This window comes from Phascolarctos cinereus, unplaced genomic scaffold (assembly GCF_003287225.1).
Source record: "Phascolarctos cinereus isolate Bilbo 61053 unplaced genomic scaffold, phaCin_HiC Scaffold_9;HRSCAF=440, whole genome shotgun sequence".
In the NCBI taxonomy this organism is placed as follows: Eukaryota; Metazoa; Chordata; class Mammalia; order Diprotodontia; family Phascolarctidae; genus Phascolarctos; species Phascolarctos cinereus.
In genome coordinates, this window is record NW_027556402.1 from 232,241,264 (window position 1) to 232,267,186 (window position 25,923).

A 25,923-nucleotide genomic window follows, 5' to 3' on the forward strand; every position below is an offset into this window, starting at 1 on the left:
CACTATTTGAAGTTATAATTATAACTTCAAAATATAAATATAAATAAAATATATAAATATAAATAAAAAAATAAAAATATGGTAATTGATTCCAGACCAGTGTTGTCCTGGTTCTGCCCACTTCCCTCTACATTAGTTCATACAAGTCTTCTCAGGTTTCTCTGAAACTGCCATTTGTGTCAATAATATCCCACTGCAATACTATTGTGCTGTAAAAAAAAAATGACAAACAGGATGGTTTCAGAAAAATCTGGGAAATCTTATATGAACTGATGCAAAGTTAAGTCAGCAGAACAGCAGAACCAGGAGACACTGTACACAGTAACAGCAATATAGTAGTAATGATCAACTAGGAATGACTTAGCTACTCTGATCAAGGCAGTAGTACAAGACAATTCCAAAGGACCCAGGATAAAAAATGCTATCCACCTACAGAGAGAGAACTGATGAATTCTGAGTGCAGATGGAAGCATATTTTTAAAAAACTTTCTTTTGCAACATGGCTAATATAGAAATACATTTTGCATGACTTCACATGCAAAAATCATATTATATTGCTTGCCTTCTCAAAGGGTGGGGGTGGTAGGGAAAGAATTTGGAACTGGAAATTTCAAAGTAAATGTTAAAATTTTTAAAAAATGTAATTGGTAAATATTTAATGCAATAAAAATACATTACTAAAAATTACATTCCATTGCATTCACACACTGTGTATTCAGCCATTCTCCAATCTGTTGTTGTCTCTTTATGAATCGTTGATCTGGTTTTGCCCTCTTCCCTCTATTTAGTTCATGTAAGTCTTCCCAGGTTTCTTTAAAACTATCTCTTTAGTCAATAATATTCCATTGCATTCACACATTATAATGTGTTTGGGCATTCCCTAATTTGCCCTCTACATGGCCACAGAGAAAAACCATTCTTACTTACTCCGTGTATAGACTTAGCTATGATATCAACCCAGTTGATCTGGGCGTTGGTGGAGGCCATAAAAGAAACCAGAAAATGAAGATGGATTTGCCCCCCCCCAGCTGCCTTGTGTCTATCTCTCCAGACTAATTTTATATTGCAGCCCCTCATGCACTCTTGTTCCAGACAAACTGGCCCACTGGTTGTTTTCCAAATGCCTCATGTCATCCCCCATCTCTGCTATTTTGTGCATTTAAAAACATTATTCTAGGAAGGGGTCCGCAGGCATCACCAGACTGCCAAAGGGGTCTATAAAAACACGAAGCCCTGATTTAACTTTTCTGCACCTGTTTCCTCATCTGTAAAATGGACTGGTTGATCTCCACAGTTGCCTCCATTCCTAAATTTTTGAACCAATGAATATTTTGGGGTTTTTGTCTTTGTATCCCCAGCACAGTGCCTGGCACATACCAGTTACTTAACCAATGCTGAATAGAATTGAATTAATCAGGTCTTCAGTTTTGACTTTCTGCCCCAGGTGGAAGAAACTACTCACACTTGCGCCAAACAATAGCTCTAATTCTCCTACGGGCAAGCCAGACCCACAAAAGTTCAATTAGTAAGTCTTGGCAAATAAAGGCAACAAACACTTTGGCAATTATGAATTCAGGCCAGGTTTGGCCTTTCCCCAGGCTCAATACTGTGTCCATGCCAGGGTTTTTCAAAGAGTGGCTTTGAAGGCTTCTAAAAAAGGTTCCATTTCCCAACAATCCAAGCTTTTGTTTGTGGTCTTTCTAAACTTGCCTTTGGCTCTCTCACTGACTCCCTTTTGAAAGTTGCTCATGAAGGACACTAATGTGTTCGTCGGACCCCCTCCTCCTTTGTCCTCTTAGGAATATGCCAGCCCTTTCCCCTTCTTTCCAAGATGTCATCGAGACCTCACAATTTCCTTCTCATGGCATGGCAGATAACTCTAGTGGTTTGGGCTTTCACCAGGAAAATAGTTTATTGTTCTGCTTGATAATAAGGATTAAGAAGAGCTAGAAAGGACCTCAGAGGGCATCTAGTTCATTTCCCTCATTTTACAGATAAGGAAACCGAGGCTTAGAAAGATGGTGTGTCTTATCCACAGAGTCCATAAGGAGTAGAGCTGAGATCTGAACTCAAGACTTTTCTGATATTCTGCTCTTTCTGCTATACCACATTGCTTAAGATAACAATTGCTCAATGTTAGAGAGCTTAGAATTAGCAGAGCTGAGATTTAAACCCAGGCCTTTCTTATATAACATTGCTTAAAATTATCATCATTATTATCATGGTAGGGTTTACAAAGTTATTCACATACATTTTCTTATTTAACACAACAGCTTTCTTGAAGTGGATTCGACAGGTTTTATGATCCCCATTTTACAGATGAGGAAACTGAGGTTAAATGCTTTGCCCATAGTCACACAAGATGAGAAAAGCTTCCTTCAAGGCACAGCTCATGAGCCACCCCCTTTGAGACCTTTGATAATTCTCTTGTAAATTCTTCTGCTCCACCCCTTCAATTTTGCAACATTTATTTTATTTACGTTTTATATTTATCTGCTCACAGTAGTCTTCTTGAGTGTTCTTGAGGAAAGTGACCATTTTATTTTTCACTTGGCATTTCCAAGAACTAGCCCTGTGCCTTCTGCATAGTAGGGACATAATAAAAACTTGCTGATTTTAATTACCTTGATTTTCAGCTGTTTGACCCACCCCTTCCTTCACGTTAGCACCAAGACCTTCAGAAGGGTCTCTAAGCTGTCCCAGCTTTTAAACACGGTGTGTTCCTAGAAATGACGTCCTAGCACAGCGCTACAAATGAGGTCAAATGACAATGGAACTTGGTCATGGAAAGTGATGGACGAAGGGAGATGTAGGTCTTTCTCAAGCAGTGCCTATGAGCAGAATAGTAAAAAATAGTCTTTATCTATTAAAGAAAGGAAAACAGTAGGCAACAGTGGTACATCTCCATTCATTCTGGCATTTAGGATCATAAGATCTTTGAGTTGGAAAGAAAGTTAAAACAGTGGATTTGTCAGCAAAGGACTGGGTTCAAATCACAGCTCTGCCTATTACTACCTGTATTACTTTAGGCAAGTCACTTAATGTTTCTAAAGGTCTCAGTTTCCTCATCTGTAAAAATAAGAGGGGTTGGATTAGATAAACCCTTTCTTAGGTCCTTTCCAGCTCAAAATCTATGATGCTCTGAACCCACTCTTGGACAGATAAGACCAGAGGCCCAGAACTGGTCTGAAAGCCCAAGGTCAAGTGCAATCTCTCTTGAAATGGAACTAAAACCCAAGTTCTCAGGCTCTAAATGTTCATTTATATTCAATACTTCCTTGCTTTCATTGCTTTCTACCTGCTATTTTAAACCTTGTCACTCTGATGAAATTAAACTCTGCAAGGGCTTGGATACTAGCACACTTCTGCAATCTGTCCATAAGTAGATGCTCAATAATGACTTGGTGAAATGATTGGAACTGATATGAATAATGCAGTCTGAGCTGGAAGGGACCCTGGAGATTATGCTTTCTGCATGAATATGTCATCACCCCCTTCCAGCTAGATTGTAAGCTAGGGAGCAGGGACTGTCTTCGCTTTTGTCTTTGTAACCCCAGTGCCTAACACTATGTTTGGCATAGTAGGCACTTAATAAATGCACATTGATCGATTAATTATATATCGATTATATATACATATATGCCTATACACACACATATATAATATACACCTGTATGTGTATATATACCCATACATATACATACATACATACATATATATACATATAAATAAATATATACATACACACACACACATACACACACATACACACACACACACACACACACACACACATCACATTGTAAGTGAGAGAGCTGGAACTCAGGGAAGTTAAGTGATTGACCCAAGACCACGTAGCAAGTTAGAAACAGGTCCAAGTCTAGAACTCAGGTTTTCTAAGTCCCAGTCTTCCAGGCCAATGCTCTTACCAAATAAGTTTCTGAAAATCTTTGAATCTGTCTCACTATTATTTTTATTTTTAAAGGGCCACACATTGGTTTAAAATGTTAAAAGTGGGAGAGGGAGTCTTCTAGTACGACAAGTCCTAGGTTCCAATTTCCAAGATGATCTGTGAGTTGTGCTTCGGTTCTAAGTCGGAAGAGCATAAAGAGGTCATCTAGCTCAAATCTCTCACTTTACAGATGAAGAAACTGAGTTCCAGGGAGAGGAAGTGGCTTGATCAGGGTCACACAGGTGACATGTCAGAGGCAGGATCTGAGCCCAGGTCCAATGTTCTTTCCACCTTCAACTTTAAATGAGAAATGCTCCCAGGGAAGTCATGATCCTTGGTTTCACTGGGCAAATCTGCTGTTGAGCTCCCAATTTTCACATGGTGCTGAATCCAAGAACAATCCACTGGAAAAAAGCCAAATGATTGGCTCAGATAAAAGGAAGCCATCAACCGTCACTCTGAGGACAGGTTCTCATGGCCAAGTTTCCATGGTGTTACTTCCTTGAGAGAACTTGATGTTACACACATTCTTGGAAAGGGGAAATGCAGAACATTGGAGAGTGTCCTGGGTGGGGAATATGGAGGACTTGGTGCAGAAATGTGCTTCACAAACATTTTGCTTGTGGTTGAATAAAGATTATCTGTTAGCAAGCCCGCTTCCTTTACTCTTTCCCACCTCCATTCTTTATTTATGTGGTTCCTTCTACTTGTGATGGGCAGCCAGGTGGCACAATGGATAGAGCTCTGGGCTTGGAGTCAGGAAGACTCATCTTCATGAATTTAAATATGGCCTCAGACATTTACTAGCTGTGTGATGACAGGCAAGTCACTTAACCCTGTTTGCTTCAGTTTCCTCATTTGTAAAATGAGCTGGAGAAAGAAATGGCAAAAAAAACCCCCCACACTTCAGTATCTTTGCCAAGAAAACCACAAATGGGGTCACAAAAAGTCAGACAAGACTGTGCAATGACAACAACTCTACTTGCAATGCCTGACTGCCTCACAGAATCATACAATTGCAGAGTTAGATGGGACCTCAGGGTCATCTAACCCAAAACACACCCAAAGAATTCCATCTGCAACATGCCCAATGAGCCTCTGCCCAAAGACCTTCAGGGAGAGGGGAAGCCACTATTTCTCAAGGCAGTTCAGTTCTCTTTGGGGCATCCTGAATTTCCCCTTCCATTGAACTGAAATTTGCCTCTTGGCCACTTCCATCCATTGGTTATAGTTCTGACCTCTGGTACCAAGCAGAATAAATTTTTTAAAAACTTAATTGGGTCATTTTTTTCCATTTAAAAAGCATTCATTTTTTTTTCCTTCCTCTCCTAGCTTTTCCATTTGAGCAGCACTACCTGTTAGAATCTTGCTGAATGTGTCTCTTCCAAGGTAACATTTTTTGAAACTGCTTCCCATAGGCTCTAGGCTGACAATTGACTCCCACCCTACCCCATAGAACAATAAAAGAAAAAAAACCCTTGTAACAAATATGCCTGGGCAAACGAAACAAATTCCCACATTGCCCATGTCTAAAAATGCTATCTCGTACTGCATTTTAAGACCACGACCTGTGTGATGGGAGGTGGATAACACTCTTCATCATTGCTTCTCTGGAATTAATTGGGTTGGTCACTCATTGATCAGAGTTCTTAAATCTTCTAATTATTGTTTTTACAATGCTGTTATTGTATCAGTTTTCCTCCTTCTCCTTACTCACTTCTGCATCTGTTCTGCATCAGACAAGTTTTCCTAATTACCTCAGAAATTATCCATGTTATTATTTCTTGTGCAGTAGTAATATTCCATTACACTCATGTACCATAATTTGCTTAGCTATTTTCCAATATGTAGACAGCCTCCTTATCTGCCAGTTTCATGATGCTCTGAACAGTGATGCTAGAAATATTTTTGTACATATGGGCCCCTTTCCTCTTTCTTTGATCTGTGGCTTGGGGTGTATCAAGCAGAAAAAAATCTAACCCCTGCTCTTGAGGACCTTTTGAATAATTGAAGACAGTGATAGAATCAATGAGCTTAGAGCTGTGTGGAAGCCTTAGAGATCATCTGGTCCAACCCTCTCACAACAGTGATGAGGAAACAGAGTCCCAAGTGAAGTCATAGGGTCATGGATTGAGGGCTGGAAGGAACCTTAGAATTCATCTAGTCTAATTCTCCCATTTGATGGGTAAGAAAACGAAAGCCCATTCAAGTTATTGGATTATGTATTGAGAGCTGAAAGGGGCTTTAGAGGTCATCTAGCCAAATCCTCTCATTTTATGAATGAGAAAACTGAGGCCCAGAGATGTTAAGTGATTTGTCCAAGGTTAAATAGCCAGGAAGAAGCCAGTATTTGAATCAGGTCTTCTGACTCCAAAGTCAACAATCTTTCTATTGTGCTAAGCTGCCTTCACTCCTGTTCCTTCAAGTGAAATTCACATCCACTGATCTTGAAGTCCATCAAACACCTGGTTGCCCTCCTTTGGGAGTGTTTGGGTTTGCCAATGTCCTTCCTCAAATGTGATGCTTCACCAAGCTTGTCTTCTTGACTTCTTTGAGATGGAAGAGGACTATGGGTGTATAAACTTGCATATACTTTTCCAACTTCATTGAGATATTGGTGAAATTTGCTGAGTTGCTTTTTTTTTAACCTTTATCGCCACCCCTTCTTCTATTTTGCAAAAGGATAATTTATTGAATATGGGGGAGGGGAACATATTGGGAGATGAAGTGATTATAAAAAGAAAAGATCAGTATAAGTTAGTCATTTTTAAAAAAATTAACTATGTGAAAACAAAGAAAAAAGTTGAATTAAATGTGGTACTTAGAACTGAACAAAATCATCCAGTAGATATATTTCCTCTTTGCCTTTTCAAGATCTACCCATTCTTCAAGGACCAACTCAAGCTCCCCTTCTTCCATGAGGTCTTCCTGGCCTGAACTAGGCAGCTAGGTGGTACAGTGGATAGAGTGCTGGACCTGGAGTCAGGAAGATCCAAGTTCAAGTCTGGCTTCAGACATCTACTGTGTGATGTCGGGCAAGTCACTTCACCTCTGCCTCAGTTTCCTCATCTGTAAAATGGGCATAATAATAGTACCTACTTCCCAGAGTTGTTGTGAGGATCAAAGGAGACAACATCTGCAAAGTGCTTAGCACAGTACCTGGCACACAGTAGGTGCTTAATAAATATTTGTTCTCTCTTTTTCTGTCTCTCCAGCCTACAGTGACCTTTTTCTTCTCCTAACTCTTATAGCAATTATTTTCAATGTCGTATAATTTAGCATTTGATTGCATATTTTCCCATCCTACTCTCTAATTGCTTCATTAAGTATGTCTCAATATTAATAGCTAGAATTATGTATTGCTTTAAGGTTTGGGAAGCTTTATGTATATATTATCTCATTTCATCTTTACAATAATAATGACTAGCATTTATAAAGCACTTTAAAGTTTACAAAGCACTTTATATATAGGGTCCCCAAAAGTCTTAGGGCAGTTTTAAGCTAGTAAAGGCCCCAAAATACAGGGGGCAAAGTACAAAGACATTTATCAATACAGCTTAAGACAGCTTTAAGATTTTGGAGGGACCCTATATATGTATTTTCTTATTTGAGCCTCACAGCAGCCCTACGAGGTAGGGGCTTATTATCTCCATTTTACCACTGAGGAAACTGAGGCAGCCATTGGTTAAGTGATTTGCCCTGAGTCACACAGCTAGTAAGTCCAAGGCAGAATTTGAACTCAGATTTTTGTGACTCACAAGTCCAACCCTCTCTAACCAACCAGATTGGAATTTCTTAGAGGACAGAAGAGCTAAGTCACACTTCTGTTTTCCCCTGGCATGGAGTAGGGTACATAGCAATTGCCCCCAAAATATAGGGTAGAGAGACCTGTACTAGACACTGAGCCCTATACCAGGTATTCATTGCTTCTCATGATACTGGAATGGTCAGATCTTGATTGTCGAGAGCAATTTTGTTCTGGCAGGCAATAGATTGGGAGACCTGTTCTAAAGGAGAAGAGAATGTCTCCTTCGCCTTCTGTTCCCTATTGCTACTGTTGGGGGAATAAAAAAGATTTATCTTCTGGATTTCACTCTGGATTAGCCCACAATGGATCAAAAGTTACAGCTTGAGGGTCAGGTTTATTTCATCCTACCCTTACTAAGTGCTTCTGGTTTCCTTCTGCCACATTTCTTTCCCCTCCTGTAGGTTTACAGCCGTCTGTCTGGAGCTCAGTGACCAACAGAATGGCTCCTTGGGAAGATGAATGGAAGAGAAGGGTCATAAGAAATCACATGAAAAATTTCCACTTAGTAGAGCAAAACTGCCCAAGTAGTTAGTGGGCTCCGATCTCTCTGCCAATGTCCCTGGACACTTGACTCACTGGAGACTCCCAGAGGAATGCTCCCTTGCTGACTTGGAAACAGAGATTAATCAGAGCAGTGTGTGTATGTGTGTGTGTGTGTGTGTGTTGGTTGGGGGTGAGGTGGGGCAGCAGGAGACTTCTTGAGGGGGGAGGCTTACCTTGTGAATCATAAAGATGGAAAAGGAGGGAAATTATCTCTCTCTCTGTCTCTCACTCTCTTTCTCCCTCTTTCTCTTCTCTCTCTGTCTTTGTCTCTGTCTCTGTCTGTCTGTCTGTCTGTCTCTCTCTCACACTCACACACACACACACACTCACACACACAGCCTCTAAGCCTTTCCAGACCCCAAACTGTGGCTGGCTTGGCAATACCAAGCAGGACTGTTGGGCAAGTCTGAGAAAGGGATAGAACAGCCCTTGTGAGCTGCAGCTGGCAGCTCAGCTATGCTGACTGATGACAGCCTCCCACCCTCTCTATATCCCCACTTTCTCCATCCCACTTCTTTTTTTCCATCCCACTTCTAAAGTACATTAACCCACGTGAGCATCTGCCTGGTGGTGGCTTTTGGGGTAACTTAGATGTTTCACACTAGTGGCTAGAGAGGAAACAGGTACATTGAGGGCAAGGTAATTGAGGCTTTGCCTTAGGGTGCTAACATCTGGGAGTCTGGGAGTGATCTCCTGAATGGGTTTTCTTCCAGGCCTCCTGCTTCTCTAATGACTCACTCTAACCTGATGTCCTTACCTTCGGGTCCTATCTCAGGGGCACTGCCACCACCATGCTCATTTCCTATCTACCAGGACTTGGGGAATTAGGATCTCCCTCCCTTCCAATGGGTTCCAGCATTCCTGGTTATGGCTCTGGGAACAATAGCGGTATCCCAGGAGTTTCCTTGATCTGGAGGTAGTTCAGAGCATCAGAGAATTTCAGAGTTGGAAAGGCTCTGAGAGACTTGAACAAGTATTTCTATTACCTACCAAGTGGTCAGCCATCCTTTATTTGAAGGTCTCCAGTGAAGGGAAGCCCACTGCCTCCTGACAAGCCCACCCTTTGTTACTGTTCAGTCACTTTTTGTCATGTCCAACTCTTGGTGGCCCCATTTGGGGTTTTCTTTGCAAAGGTACTGAAGTGGTTTGCTCATTTTACAGATGAGGAAACTGAGGCAAACAGGGTAAAGTGACTTGTGCAGGGTTACACAGCTAAGAAGTGTCTGAGTCTGGATTTGAAATCAGGAAGATGAGTCTTCCTGACTCCAGGTCCAGCCCTCTACCCACTGTCCCACCCAGCTTTCCCCACCTCACTCTGGGTTAGCCCTGATTTTAAGAGGTTTTCCTTATGTCAAGCTGAATCTATTTCACGGCAATCTTTACTCATTGCTCTTTTTTTTTTCAATTAAGATACCCCCAAACCACTGAATGGGCTTTTGAATGAATGATGAGAAAACCAGTAGCCCTGTGGCCTGTGACATTGTTGTGGCAAACCATGTCAGTTAAGAAAATGAGTGGTATTTTAGGCTGTTTTTAGACAACACAGCACAGTAGGAAAGACCACTAGATTTGGAGACAGAAGACCTGAGTTCAAATCCCAATTCTGCCATTTACTATCTGTATGCCTTGGACAAACCAATTTACTCATCGGTAAAATGGGGAGAGCAGGGTGGTTAGAGTTAATGGTTTCTAAGTTTCCTCCCAGGTCTAAATCCCATGATGCTATGAGCTCAAGACTTTATGGAAATAAAAGTAGCCCTATTATCCAGCTCCCTCCCCCACCCTGAATGAAAAATTGGGACTCTTGGTCTAGGCAATATAGAGTAGAAAGTGTTAGTATAGCAAGGAAGTCAGAGACAAGAAAGGAGACAGAGCAGAGACTTTGGGGGTGGGGTGGGGTCATCTAGTCCAAATAAGTCCTTCGGAAGTTGAGAAAGTGCAAGCCCCAAGAAGGAAGGTGTCTTGTTCAAGGTCACAGAGTTCAAGATGGGGCACACAATTGGTGCCTATGCCCCTCAGATCTGCATTTTGTTCTGCTGCTACAGATCTCATTACCTGGGAAGCTGGCAGGTAGTGGATGCCATGTGCCCCGAATTCAGCTTAGAGCTGCTTATCTGAGTATATTGATCAATTGTATAATCAATAATCAATTGTATACCAAATCCCAGGTAGGGACTTTCAGATAAAAAACAAGGAAGATACCACCTTAGAGAACACACAGGCAGTCTGGTGCTGAAATCAGGTCTCCAAGAGCCTCCCTTATTTTGTTGGAGAAAGATGTCATGAAATTGATTCCTAAAAGCACCAAGGAGGCATTTTTAGAGATGACTCATGACACATTTAGAAAGGACCTAGAATTCAAAGTCAGAGATCCTAAGTTTACATTTCACCTTTGACACTTACTACCCCTGTGACCTTCAGTAAGTCAAGTAACATTCACAAATCTCAGTTTCCTTACCTGAAAAATGAAAGGCTTGGACTAGATCCCCTCCAACTTGAAATCCATCATCCTATAAGGAACAAATATTTTGAGCTGTTAGAGGTAGAAAAGACTGGCAGCTCATTCAACCCAACGTACTCATCATTTTTGGTGAACAGAATAGACATAGACAGATGAAGTGACTTACCCAAGATCACTTAGCTAGTTAAAATCAGAACTTTGACTTGAACCCAGTTATCTGAATTCTACAATTTGTTCCATTATACCATCAATGTTAAAAAAACACACACTCACATCCTACCCTCCCCCAACTCTTATTTTCCGTTTGATAGAATGACTCTAGCTAAAATGTAACCAGGGTAGATACAAGACACCATTCCTCAAGCTGTGATCCTGGCCTGATACAATGCACAATTACATTTTGTCCTGGATGACTGACATGGCTCGCTCAATGTTGGTGCAGCTGGGATTTCTCAGGAAGCCAATCTCTACATCAATTAGGCCTTTGGAATAATCTTTGGATTGTGACTAAGCACCTTTTAAGATACAATTATGATTGCACCTGAGCTACAGAGGTCATTGATTCATAAATAGCTGATTGTTCCCAGTCAGTTAACCAAGGAAGCTATCACCTTGCATCTGAATGAATACATCGACAAATCTCAGGCTATTCGGTTCTATTTTGCTACTACAATTGATAGCTACCATTTTAGTCTAGTTTTATTCCACCCAATAAGCATCTATTAAGCACCTACTATTTACAAGGCATTATGCTAGGTGCTGAGAACACAAAGAAAAAATGAAAAATAGCCCATTTCCTCAAGAAGTTTACATTCTAATAAAGGGATACATGTAATCAGATAAGGAAGGAAACAGCACTAATTCCTAGAGGGATCAGGAAAGGTACCATGGAGGAAGTGACCATGAGCTGATCTTCGAAGGAAGGCACGGATTCCAAACAATGAAGATGAGGAATCAGTGTTATTCCTCCCAGGAGAACTGATTTTTACAAAGGTATAGGAGATGGGCTACAGAGCTTAGGAAATAGCAAGGTCCCTTCCAACTCTAAATATATGGTCTTATATAGTGACTAATAGTTGAGCTCACTTGGGCCATGTCAACATGACAGCCTGGTTTCTGTGGCTTCCATGAAGCACATGAGGCATCTTTGCAAAGGGGCTGCTATCTTTAGTATATATCAACCAGGGCAAATTTTACCCCCAGGACAAGTTGTAAAAACCCTTGTCCCTTTCCTCTCTCCCATGGCCCTGGGCCAGTCCTTATGTTTGGTCTGACCCTCAGCCCTATCAGAGGGTTTTTTTTTTCCATTTCCAATATAATAAATGCTTTCTGTTGATGAGAATTTTCCAGTAGAGAGACTACATAGAAAATAGGGAGTGGGGGACAGTTTAGGCATGAAAACATTGGAACTTTGCTCCCTGAAGGGGGGGGGCAGAGAAACAGTGCCAATGTGTGGTTATTGTTAAGGTCAATCAACAGGGCCTGAGGGTAAGAACCTCTTAGGGAAGGAGGGTGTGTTCCAAATCAGGATCCAGGAGAGTCAACAGAAGGCTGTACCCTGCCAAGTTGAACCAGAGTTCACCAGGTAACCAAATCCAAGGTCAAGGTGGGAGTTGGAAGGAAGTTGTGGTCCAAAGTTGAGGAGACCAACAGAAGCCCATTATGGATCACAAGAGTATAGGATCATGGATATAGCATTAGAAGGAGCCTTAGAAATCATCTGGTCCAGGGGCAGCTAGGTGGTGCAGTGGATAGAGCACCAGCCCTGGAGTCAGGAAGACCTGAGTTCAAATCTGACCACTTACTAGCTGTGTGACCCTGGACAAGTCGCTTAAACCCATTGCCTAGCCAAAAAAGAAAAGAAATCATCTGGTCCAATTCCCTCATTTTATAGATGAGGAAACTGAGGCCAAAGAGGGGGAAGTGACATGCCCACAGCAAGGAAGTACTAGAGTTGGAATTCAGACCCACATCATCTGATTCCAATTCCCAGCACCTTTCACAAAAACAAGGAGTAGCAGGCATTGGTAAAAATCATAGTTTGTCCCACAGGACTTGCAACATGTTGGCCACAGACCATGCTCTTTTATGTCCATAGCTCTACCCTTCCTTACTCAACTTGGAGACATCTCTGTGTATCTGGACAAGCAAGCACGGTCTGATCCACCTTCTCCGTCATGGCTAGGGGGCTTCCCAGCTCTCCTCCTTGCGTAATCACTCAAAGACAGTCCAGTTTGGCAGACTGCTCTGTGACTGATAGCCTTTCACTTATCAGTCTTATTGTTTATAGCCAGTGCATGTCATAGTTGGGACATAAATCCAAGTCTTCCTGGTTTCAGGCTAGCTTTTCATCTATTGTCCCACTATTTTATTAGAAATTTAACATTGAACATTAATTCTAACAACTGTACTTGTTTGCTAAACATTTATAACCTAGAACAGTAGTTCTCAAACTTTTTGGCCTCAGGATGCCTTCATACTTTTAAAAAATTACTGAGAACCCCCAAAGGGTTTTTGTTTTCATGGATTATATCTGTTGATATTTACTGTATTCGAAATTAAAACAGATCATTTCAAATGTATTAATTCATTTAAAAATAGCAAGAAAAAACCAATTACATGTTAACATATTCTATGAGAAACATCTACATTTTCCAAACAAAAAGAATAAGAAGAGCAGTATTAGTTTACATATTTTTGCAAATGCCTGGCTTAATGGAAGACAGCTGGATGCCCCATCAGCTTCTGCATTCAATATACTGTAGTAACATTGTTTTGGTTGAAGTATATGAAGAAAAGCTGGTCTCACACAGATACGGAGTTGAAAGATGGAGGAGTTTTTTTAATACAGGCAGCTAGGTGGCTCAGTGGATAGAGCCCTAGGCCTGGAGTCGGGAAGACCTGACTTGGAATCTGGAGACAGCTGCTAGCTATGTGACCTTGGGCAAATCTATTAACCTTGTTTGCCTCAGTTCCTCATCTGTAAAATGAGATGGAGAAAGAAATGGCAAACCACTCTAGTATCTTTGCCAAGAAAACCCCAAATGGGGTCACAGAGTCAGACACAACTGAAATGACTGAACCACAACAATTTTAGCCAATATGATGATAGTTTTGACAGGACACCCGAGAGGTCTTGGAAACCCCTGGAGTCACTGGACCACACTTTGAGAATCACTGACCTGGAACCTTGCTTTTATTCCCCATCTGCCTTAGGTCATCATGAAGAAAAAGCCAACGTGAACATCGGTCCTAAAAAATGCAGTGAGTGAAGCAAATTTGTTCTCTTCTGGGTACAAGTTTTAATAATTTCCATTCTGAAGTCATCACATGATGGACTTATACCAGGGCTAGACATTGCTGCCAATGAGGTTTTTACATAGTGTCTTACTATCTATCAATCCAAAACAATTTATGCCTAATATTTCTGTTAGGAACAGTCACAAAACCCTCAGAAAATAGTTAATAATGTTCCCATTTGACAGAATAAGGTAGGAAGATATTAAATGATTCAGCCCCCCCAGATTATACATTTATTAAGCACCAAGGCCTTCCCATCTGTAAAAGATTCAGTGACTCCCTGTTGCCTCTATGATAAAATACCAACTGCTCTGACCTTTATGATCTGGTTCTAATCTATCTTTTTAGGCTGATTTAACATTATTCTTCCTCACTCTACAATTTAATCTTCTTGTTCCCCATATACAGTCATCTATTCTAGCCTAACTTCCTTGGATTCCTTCAAGTCTCAGCCTCACTCTCTCCTCCAGAGTCACGGAAAAAGTCAAGAAGATTGGCAATGGCCAAGGATGTTGTGGGTGACCTTGGCCTTTCTAAATCAAGGTCTTTCCCAGGCAGCTCTGCTTCACTTAAATCCAATTCACTCGCAAGAGACAAACATCACCCGTGACGTCACTGCTCCTCTTCCAGAACAAAGGATGAACAGCGCAAGTTTCAGCTCAAGGCCCACCTTCTGCAACAAGCCTTTCCTAGCATTCCTTAATGCATTCTGTTGATTATTTCCAATTTATTCTGAATTTATCTTGTTTGTATGTAATTGTTTATATGTGATCTCCCCCATTTGATTGTAAGCTCCTTGAGGTCATGGACTGTTATTTACTTCTCTTTGTAACCCCAGGGCTTAGCATAATGCCTGACATCTAATGGAAGCTTAATAAGTGCGACTGGCTCACTGTCTCCAGCCTTGTACTTCTACACAGATTGTCCAACTCTCTGGACTACTCTCCCTCCCCTCCTTTGCGTGTTGGAATCCTTGGTTCCCTCCAACACTCAACTCATGTAATCCTCTTCAGGAAACTTTGCCTGCTTCCCCTCATTATTAATGCCTTCTTCCCCCAATCACTTTCTGTCTGTAGTTACAGTTTATATAACTGACGATATTTGAACTGTGGTTACATATTGATTTTGCATTTACATATCTGTGCACATCTTGTTTCCTCCAATGTAGAGGGCAAGGACTCTTCGTTTTTGTCTGTGTCCCCAGTACCTACTACAGCGCCTGACTCATAGGATACACTTAATAAATGTCGATTGAGTTGGGTCCAGTTGGGTCCCACAGTACTGTGCTAGGTGCAGGGGAGAGATACAAATCTGAATAAGATAGTCCCTGTCCTCATTGAACCTAGATTGTAAACTCTTTGAGGGCAGGGACTATCTTTTGCCTTTTTTTGCATCCCCAGAGCTTAGCAAAGTGCCTGGCACATGGTAGGCACTTAATGTGTGGGCAGCTAGTTGGTGAAGTAGATAGAGTACCAGGACTGGAGCTGGAGAAGGAAATGGCAAACCACTCTAGTATCTTTTCCAAGAAAGCCCCAAATGGGGTCACAAAGAGTTGGACATGACTGAAAAACTACTGAACAGCAACAATAATAAATGTATGTTAAATTAATGAAGTTTTTGAATGACTTACAATCTAGCAAGAGATAACTGAACAACAATAAACAAGAGAGAAGACACAAACACAGAAAACTCTGATACACAATAGTACATGATATGTTCATTAGAACTTTAAAAACAAAGTGCTAATTAGTCTGAGGGCTTTGTCAAGAAGTGTAAATGTTTGGTTTCAATTTTAAAGGATGGATGGTAATTTGATAGGTGAAGAGAGGGAGACATTTCAGGAATAATGAGCAGAGTGACCAAAAGCTTGGAGAGAGGAAAAGAGGGATTATAAGATCATAGATTTAGAGGTGGAAGGGCCCTCAGAAGTCATTTAGCCCAAGCCCCTTGTTTTACAGATGAAGAAAGTGAGGCCCAGAGAGGTTAAATTGTTTGCTCAAGGCTATACAGTAAATAGCAGAGCCAGATTTAGACTCCAGTCTTTTGAGTCCAAGTACAGCACTGTTTCTACTACTCTCTGCCTTGGTATTTTGGGAAGAGAGATTAGATCACTTTGGTTGAAGTGGAAGATTTGGGAAGAGAAATGTAGCCTCTAAAGTCCACAGGAAAACTTTTTTTTTTTTAAATAGCTCTTAAAATTTCACTGAGATTCTACTGCCAGGCATATACCAAGAATGTAAAAGACAGAAAGGTCCCATATTCATTGAAATATTCATAGGACTGCTTTTCATAATAGCAAGAAATTAGAAACAAAGCATATGCCCACGAACTGGGGAACGGAGAAACAAAGTGTGGGATGAAAATGGATCAGAATTATTTCTACATCATGAGAAATCTTGAATATGAAGAAATCAGAGAAACATGAGGAAGCTTATTTGACACATTGATTCAAAGTGAAGTCAGCAGAATTAGGAAATGGAATATACAGTGATTACAAAAATGTATATGGGAAAGAACCTCACAACTAGAAAACTGAATCCTTTGCAATTATAATGACCAAGAGATGAGAAGATATGCCTTCTTTGGAAAAGTGAGTAACAATGAGTATCACATGTTGCATCTATTGTTAGCATTGGTTGATAATTAATTAATTTTGTTGTTAATTAGTAATTAATTAGCAATTGGTCTCTTTTTCTATTATTTGTTACAAGGGGTGAGGGAGAAGGGGAAACATATTTAGAAATAAATATATATACATACATAAATATCAATACATAAATAAATATTTAATATAAAATACATAAATATATAAACATATCAATATATAATCAATAATTTTTAAAAGGAAAAAGCTAAATATTTTCCCTAAACATGGAACATTATAAATGAATCATTACTGAAACTATCTTTCTCAATCCTATGGCTTACAAAGACAAGTCCAGAAATATTTCTGAAGAGAATGCTGCCCCAATTTTATTATCTATGTCTTACCTGGAAGAGATGTGATGGTAGTCAAGACAGATTGTGAAGGGCCCACTGAGATGCTGCCAGAATTAAGGGAAAACTCACTATGAGATGCATCACTAGAGAGAACATTGTTAAATGAAGAGAGAGCTAAGGGATAGTTCTGCGGACTAGGGAGTCAGGAGGGGGCGCCTCACACTGTAGACCTGAAGGAAGGAGTTGGACCAGTTGACCTCGGCCTTTCCAGGTTGTAAGACTCTTTTATTTGAAAGGCAATGTAATATCAAGGAAAGAGCACTAAATTAAGAATCAGAGGGCTTGGGTTTAAATTCTACCTTGTTGTATATTATTTCTGAGATCATGGGCAAGTCACTTCCCTTCCTTCGTGACTCAGCTCCTTCAACCATAACACAAGAGGATCAGAGTAGACAACTGGTCGAGACCCTTCCAGATATGAAGCCTATGACTTTTATATTACTCTGTTCCTTATTTGTCAGCAACAAATCTATATGTTTTTAATTAAGCACCTACTATGTGCCAGGTGCTAATTGCTGGGGATATAAAGGTAGCCAAAATTAGCAAGGAGATCATAATATAATCTAAAAAAATAAAACATCTATGTCTCTCCATTAATGCAGGTGATGTGAACTACTGTCTTAGCGGGAGGTGGGGAGAGGGTAGTGAACCATGCATACTCCCTCAAAATTAGAATCATAGATTTAGAGCTACAGGAGAGGTTAAAAACCACAAAGACTAAACTTCTTGTTTTACTGATGAGGAAACTGAGGCCCAGAGAGATTTTATGACTTGTCTAGAGTTACACAGCTAGTAAGCATCTGGAACATAATTTAAACTCATATGTTACTGATTCTGAGACTATCATTTTATCTACTGCACTACCTGGCTGCCTCTATCTGCTTCTCTTAGAACCAGGGCAACATTTGCAGGATAACTTAGCCAGATTGATGGAGGTAGAGCTGATTTGAAAAGAGAACTGTAGCCATAGAAGAGAGATAGATGTTCTTTGAGTAAGGCTACCTGGATCTTATGATGGTAGATTTCAAATGGGCCTTGTTAGCGCCATGATATTGCTGACTGAGCAAACTAGCCTGGCTTTCTCTGACAAGATCACTCTACATTCACCTTTATTGGAAGCGAAGAGGGGAAGTATGGAGGGCCCAAACAGGTTTCAGGTCATGGTTGCAGCTTCATTCACTTCATTTTTTTTTCTCCTTCTGCAGAAGGGCTTGTTCGCTTATGTCATTTTTGGGCACATATTTGCCTTGAAGTTATTGACTAATAAACAAGTCCCAGCAGCTGGTCAGCTGAGAAGTGCTGAGAAATAAATGTTGCTTGATTTTCCATAAATGGAATTGAATTCCTTCCCATCCTTGTCTTGTGGTGGTGCAAAGAGTGATGGACTGGAAGTAAGGAATCCTGAACTCTTGTTACAGCTCTGGGCAAAGAGCTTTATCTCTCTGGACCTTGGGTGTATTAGCTGTCAAACAATGGCGTTGGACTAGGTGAGATTTTTTCCAGGGCTGGCATTCTTTGACCTTGGAGGTCTAGTCATAGATGGAAATGGAACATTGGCCTCAATGAAAGAGGGAAGGAAAGAGGGAAGGAAGGAAAGGAGGAATGAAGGAAGAAGAGAAGGAAGGAAGGAAGGAAGGAAGGTGAAGAGAGAAGGAGAGAGGGAAGGGAAGGGGAAAGCATTTATTACTATGTCCCATATTATTTATTGCTATGTCCCAAGCATGGCCTTAAGTGAGGAAGGATAAAACTATAACAGAAAATATAGCTGAATCCTCCTTCTTTTCTTTAGAAAGACGTGGGTCTGTAGGTACAGAAAGTTGCATAAGCCATCAGACATAGTCCTGGTGTTAGTTTGGCTTAACTGTTTTTCTTCTGTTTCAAGGGAAGGCTTACCAGATTTGTTGGGGCTAAAGAGTGGGGGATGGGGAGGGAAGATAGTGGGAAAAGAATATCTAAAAATGACATAAAAAGGAATCAATAAAACTCTAACTTTCAAAAATAAAAGAAGTTATTGAATTAGGAGAACCATATGTGGGTTCTTTGCTGATTAGTAGAGGAGGAAATCCTTTTGGCTCGGGTTATCCGGCAGGGTAGCCAAGATTTTTCTCAAGTTGCATACTTCTGGGAGCATTTGCTGTTTGAAGCAAGACAGGCCAACTCACCAATTGGGAGAGGAGAAAAGAGTATACTCAATTAAAAATAATTCAATATAGCTTTGTTAAACATGTTAAGGCTACTCTTCAAAAACTCTGCACTGGTAGACTGAGTCTCTAGTTAGAGGGATGCTACCACATTTCCCTAAGGATTCTAAAGGTAGCCCTGAGGAATGGGGTTGGGGGGGGTAGGGTTGGTCTTTTCTAGTGGCATAGCTCATGAGCTTCCACTAGTGTGCTGCCTCCCATGAGTCTCAGCAGATATCAGTTAGCCAAATTTTATTAGCTTCTTAAGAATATGGTATTTATTACCAGGGGCAGTTAGTAGAAAAAAAATCTCCCCCCAAAGTCTGTGACACACCCTCCTTTCAATATATAGAGTCCAGGGTAAAGTGGGCTCAAACTTAGAGAGTACAGAAGGCAAAGGGGTAACTCACAATTCCTGGAAATCCTTTTGCTAGAGTGCTTAGGTGTTCCCCTTAGATATAGTGTAGCTTCTCTACTGGGCTTATTGTAAGCCTTGAATCTTCTTTTCCCTATCACATCCAGTCTATCCTGGGCTCCAGATGCAGACACTGACATCAGTCACTGCTGCTCAGGAGATCAGATGGTGATGGAAAATTCAAATCCTCTGGTTCTCTAAAGTTCATCACGTCCTCTTCCAGTCGAGAGAGGGGAAAGGAGAAGATTAAGGTCAAAGTGCTCCCCTCACCCCAAGGAATTTCTTCTCAGGGGCTTGAATGCAAAGTTCTCATTCTAGGTTTCCAGACTCTTGAATTCCCAATGCCAAACTAGTCTTCTGGAAGCAAGATGTAGGGCATCACTAAATAAAATGCAAAATTGAAAGGATGTGATAAGTGTTATAGTCAGGGAAAGCTTACTTGAGGAGGAGAACCTTGATTTGAGTCTTGAAAGATCCTTGGAATTTAGAAATACATGGTGAGGAGGATGTGGGGTGAGAGTGGAGTATGCAGAACATTCCAAATGGAAGACATAGAAACACCAAAGGCCGAGAGACAGAAATGAAAGAGATGTATGGCTGGAGTGCAGAATTTGTGTCAAGTATCAGTTTTAGATAAAATTGGGGCCAGGCTGAGGGGGTCCTGAATATCCAACTAAAGAGTCTAGACTTAGTACAATGGAAAGAGTGCTGGCTCTGGCATCAGAGGACCCCCGAATTCAAATTCTACTCTGTGACCTTGGGCAAGACATTTACCCCCCGGGTTTCAGCTTCCTTATATGTAAAATTAGGAAGTTGAAATTAATGATCTGAACCTCCCCTCATAGCTCCCTATCACTGAAAGGATAATCCATATGGAATTGCCAACTCACCCCAAAAGACAAGTGACAAGTTGGCTCTGTGACCACTTCAGCATTATTCACATTAACTGGTACCTAGCTATATGGGAAGAAGAAATTGGCAACTGGTCCCATCACTTCCTGGCAAATAGAAGGAGAAGAAATGGAAGTGATGTCAGATTTTATAGCCTTGGGTTCAAGTATCACTGCAGGTGACAACTATAGCCACGAAATTAAAAAATCACTTGCTCCTTGGAAGGAAAGCTATGGTAAACCTAGATAGCACAGTTGAAAAGAAAAGAAAAGAAAAGAAAAGAAAAGAAAAGAAAAGAAAAGAAAAGAAAAGAAAAGAAAAGAAAAGAAAAGAAAAGAAAAAGCCCAGAGACATCACCTTGCTGACAAAGGTCCATATAGTCAAAGCTATGTTTTTTTTTTTCTGGTAGTAATGTATGGCTGTGAGAGTTGGACTATAATGAAAACTGAGTGCCACAGAATCAACACTTTTGAACTGTGGTGCTGGAGAAGATTTTTGAGAGTCCCTTGGACAGCAAGGAGGTCAAATCAGTCCATACTTAAAGAAATTAATTCAAGCTATTCACTGAAAGGTCAAATACCAAAGCTGAAGTTTAAATACTTTGGCCATATAATAAGAAGACAAGACCCATTGGAAAAGACCCTGATGTTGAGAAAGATTGAAGGCAAAAGGAAAGGGGGATGGCAGAGGATGAGACGGATGGATAATATTACAGAAATAACAAATATGAATTGGACAGACTTTTGAGATATTGGAGGATAGAAGGGCTTGGCATGTTGGGGTCTATGGGGTCACAGAGAATCAGACATGACTGAATGACTGAACAATAACAATAATAGTTGTTGGGAAGGAGCCATGTCTCAGTGAGGGCCACAAAATGGAAAGAATGATAAAGAAAGAAGTTTAAGATGAAAAGAAGTTCGTTAATTATGGAGCAGGCATCCAAAGGTCACAATAGAAGGAATGGGTAGATGTAGAGTTGAACACTAGGGAATAGGCTTGGAGTGGATACGCATGAAGGAAGGGGAATAGTGTTTGTATATCAGCAGCCTGGCATTCAGGACTGTTGAGATGGGGTGAGCCTCTGCTAACCATTGTGCACTGAGGCCAGGTACAGTATCAGTTATTGGAAAGAAGTTGGTTGAGGGAGGCATGGGATTAGACTGTGCACAGGAGTTACCCTTCCCCACCCCCCATTTTTGCCATGAAGCTATTTTTGCATATTTGCCTTGAAGGTCAGCCTCCTGACAGATGAAGATATTGTGTCCCATGAGATCTGAGGAGGCCTGCCTCACTGTAGGTAAGAGACCATTAAAGTATGGGAGCCTAGTCAGAAAACCTGTCCTGGAGAAAGCCCTGGAGTGGAGGAATTGGAAGAGGTATTATTGTTTGTAGCACTGGAGAACATCCTGGGCTATGGCTACACTGGAGTGAGAGGCAGGTCCTGGGCCAGGTCCACATTTATGGGCAAGAGAAGGCCAAGAAAGCCAACAGGGTTTGCAGAGGAGGGGGAAGAGTTCACGTGGCCCAGTGTTGGAAGGGGCCCCAGTGCTGGTCCCAAAAGGAGCTCCAATATAAATTTATTCCTTATATTTGGCAGAATTAGAGTGAAGAAATAGCTATCTCTTAGAAAGGGAATTAATAGCTTGGCACAAGGAATACAAAGCCTTACCCAAGCAGCAAAGTCCCTAAAAATTAAAAAGAATAAAGAAGTCAATGATTCCATGAGACAACAATAAATATTGAAACAAAATCAAAAGATTGAAAAAATAGAGAGAAAATGTAAGACATCTCATAGCAAAAACAACTGATCTAGAAAACAAATCATAAAGAAAAATATTAAGAATCACTGGGCTATCAGAATTGCATAAACAAAACAAGGTATAGACATCACATTTCAGAAAATCTTAAAGGCTAGTTGAATTAGCAGCACTCTGACTTGTACATAGTAGCTGTTTAACAAACATTTGTTGAATAGGGTTGAATTGACTTGTTAGAACTTGTGCTTTGTGGATAGCTTTGGGAATCCTGGTCACATCAACATATCACTGAGTATTTTGGTAGAGGTAGGATTCTAAATCACAGGAAAAGTAAGTGATTAGTAATCTGTTAATAAAGCACAGTGGTTAGAGCACTGGCCTTGGGACCAGGAAGACTCATCTTCATGAGTTCAAATCCAGGCTCAGACACTTACTAGCTATGTGACCCTGGGCAAGTCATTTCACTCTGTTTGCCTCAGTTCCTCATCTGTAAAATGAGCTGGACAAATATGGTGCTGATACCTAGACAAAGAAGAGCAAAAACAGAGAAAGAAAACTACAGATAAGTTTCCCTAATGAATATTGATGCAAAATTTTAAAATAAAATACTAACAAAGAGAGTGCAACTATACATCACAAGGATCATACAATATTACCAGGTGGGTTTTATATCAGAAATGCAGAGCTGGTTCAATTTTAGGAAAATTGTCAGCATAATTGACCATATCAATAACAAAGCCAATAGAAATCATACAGTTATCTCAACAAATACAGAAAAAAAGTCTTTGACAAAATACAATACTCATTCCTATTTAAAAACACTAAAGAACATAGGAATAAATGGAGCTTCCCTTAAAATGATAAGTATTATCTATCTAAAACCATCTGCAAATATTATCTGTAATGGGGATAAGCTAGAAACCTTCCCAATACAATCAGGGGTGAAACAAGGAGGCCCATTATCACCACTATTACTAAAAATTATACTAGAAATGCTAACTATAACAATAAGAGAAGAAAAATAAGTTGAAGGAATTAGAATTCACATTGAGGAAACAAAACTATCACTCTTTGCAGACAATATGATGGTATACTTAGAAAATCCATAAAAAAAAAAAACTAGTTGAAGGGGCAGCTAGGTGCCTAGAGCACTGGCCCTCAGGTCAGGAGGACTTGAGTTCAAATCCGACCTCAGACCAAACACTTGACACTTACTAGCTGTGTTACCCTGGGCAAGTTACTTAACCCCAATTGCCAAAAAAAAAAAAAAAACTTAGTTGAAACAATTAACAGCTTTAGCAAAGTCACAAGATACAAAAGAAACCACATAAATCATTAGCATTTCTATATATTACCAACAAAATCCAGCAAGAAGAGATAGAGAAATTCTATTTAAAATGACTGTAGACAATATAAAATACTTGGGAATCTACCTGCCAAGACAAACTGAGGAACACAGTTTGTAATTGTACACAAAAATAAAGTCAGATCTAAACAACTGGAAAAATATTAATTGCTCATATAATAAAAATGACAATTCTATGTAAGTTAATCTACTTATTCAGTGTCATACCAATCAAACTACCAAAGATTATTTTATAGAGCTAGAAAAAATAATAACAAAATTCATCTGGAAGAACAAAAGATCAAGAATATCAAGGGAATCAATTAAAAAAGATGTGAAGGAAGGTGGCCTAGCTTTACCAGATCTGCAACTATATTATAAAGTAGTAATTATCAAAATAATTTGGTATTGGCTAAGAAATGGAGTGGTGGATTAGTGGAAAAGATTAGGTACACAATATATGGTAGTAACTGACCATAGTAATAGAGTGTTTGATAAACCCAAAGATGCAAGCTTTAGGGACAAAAACTCATTATTTGACAAACATTGCTGGGAAAATTGGAAAACAGCAATTCAGAAACATCTCACACTGCATACCAAGATAAAGTCAAAATGGGGATGCGATTTAGACATAAAGAGTGATACCATAAGCAAAATGGAATAGTGTACTGTCAGATGCATGAATAAGGGAATACTTTAGGACTAAACAAGATATAGAGAGCATTATAAAACATAAAATGGCTAATTTTGATTCCATAAAAATTAAAGCTTTTGCGCAAATGAAACCAATGCTGCCCAATTAGAAGGAAAACAAAACTGGGAAAAAATTATTATAAAAAGTGTTTCTGATAAAGGTCTCATTTCTCAAGTATATAGAGAACTGAGTGAAATTTATAAGGATACAAGTCATTCCCCAATTGACAAATGATCAAAGGATATGAACAGGCAGTTTTAAGACAAAGAAATCAAATAAATCTACAATCATGTGAAAAATTATCTAAATCACTATTGATTAGAGAAACACAAGCTAAAACACCTTTGTGAGTTACCCCCTCACACCTACCAGATTGGTTAATATGACAAAAAAAGAGAACTATAAATGTTGGAAGAAATGTGGGAAAACTGAGATACTAATGCACTGCTGTTGGATGATCCAAACATTCTGGAGAGCAATTTGGAACCATGCCCAAAACGGCTATAAAAATGTGCATACCCTTTGACTCAGCAATACCACTACTAAGTCTATATACCAAAGAGATGTTTTTAAAAGTGTGTGTGTGTGTGTGTGTGTGTGTGTGTGTGTGTGAAGAACCTTTTTGTACAAAAATATTTGTAGCAGCTCTTTTTGCGGTGGCAAAGAATTGGAAATTGAGGGGATGCCCTTCAATTGGGAAATGCTGAACAGGTTGTGGTATATGGTTGTAATGGAATATTATTGTGCTCTAGGACAAGTAGGATGGTTTCAAAAAAACTTGGGAAGACTTACAGGAACTGATGCAAAGTGAAGTAAGCAGAATCAGAAGAACATTGTACAACACAACAGCAATATTATACTATGAAGAATTGTGAATGACTTAGCTATTTTCTCAGCAATACAACAATTCAAGACAATCCCAAAGGCCTTATGATGAAAAGTGCTACCCACCTTCAGGGAAGGAACTGATGGAATCTGAATGCAGACTGAAGCATATTTTCTTCCCTCCCTCCTTTCCTTGTTCCTTCCTTCCTTCCTTCCTTCCTTCCTTCCTTCCTTCCTTCCTTCCTTTTTCTTTCTTTCTTTCTTTCTTTCTTTCTTTCTTTCTTTCTTTCTTTCTTTCTTTCTTTCTTCTTTCTTTTCTTTTCTCCTTCCTTCCTTCCTTCCTTCCTTCCTTCCTTCCTTTCTTTCTTTCTTTCTTTCTTTCTTTCTTTCTTTCTTTCTTTCTTTCTTTCTTTCTTTCTTTCTTTCTTTCTTCCTTTCTTCCTTCCTTCTGTTCTTTCTTCCTTCCTTCCTTTCTTTCTTTCTTTCTTTCTTTCTTTCTTTCTTTCTTTCTTTCTTTCTTTCTTTCTTTCTTTCTTTCTTCTTTCTTCCTTCCTTTCCTTCCTTCCTTCCTTCCTTCCTTCCTTCCTTCCTTCCTTCCTTTCTTTCTTTCTTTCTTTCTTTCTTTCTTTCTTTCTTTCTTTCTTTCTTTCTTTCTTTCTTTCCTTATAGAAAATGACTAATATGGAATTGTTTATATGAATGCACATTTATAACCTATATTAGATTGCTGATATAAGAGGGGAGAGTGA

At 39.9% G+C, this 25,923-nt stretch overlaps 1 long non-coding RNA gene across 1 annotated transcript; it reads left to right on the plus strand.

Moving 5' to 3' along the window:
- Nucleotides 1–18,441: 18,441 nt before the first annotated feature.
- On the plus strand, nt 18,442–25,464 carry LOC110192601 (uncharacterized). The gene is made up of 3 exons (XR_002320202.2): nt 18,442–18,551; nt 21,786–21,850; nt 25,102–25,464. It is a non-coding gene; the product is annotated as an uncharacterized LOC110192601 (long non-coding RNA).
- Nucleotides 25,465–25,923: the final 459 nt, after the last annotated feature.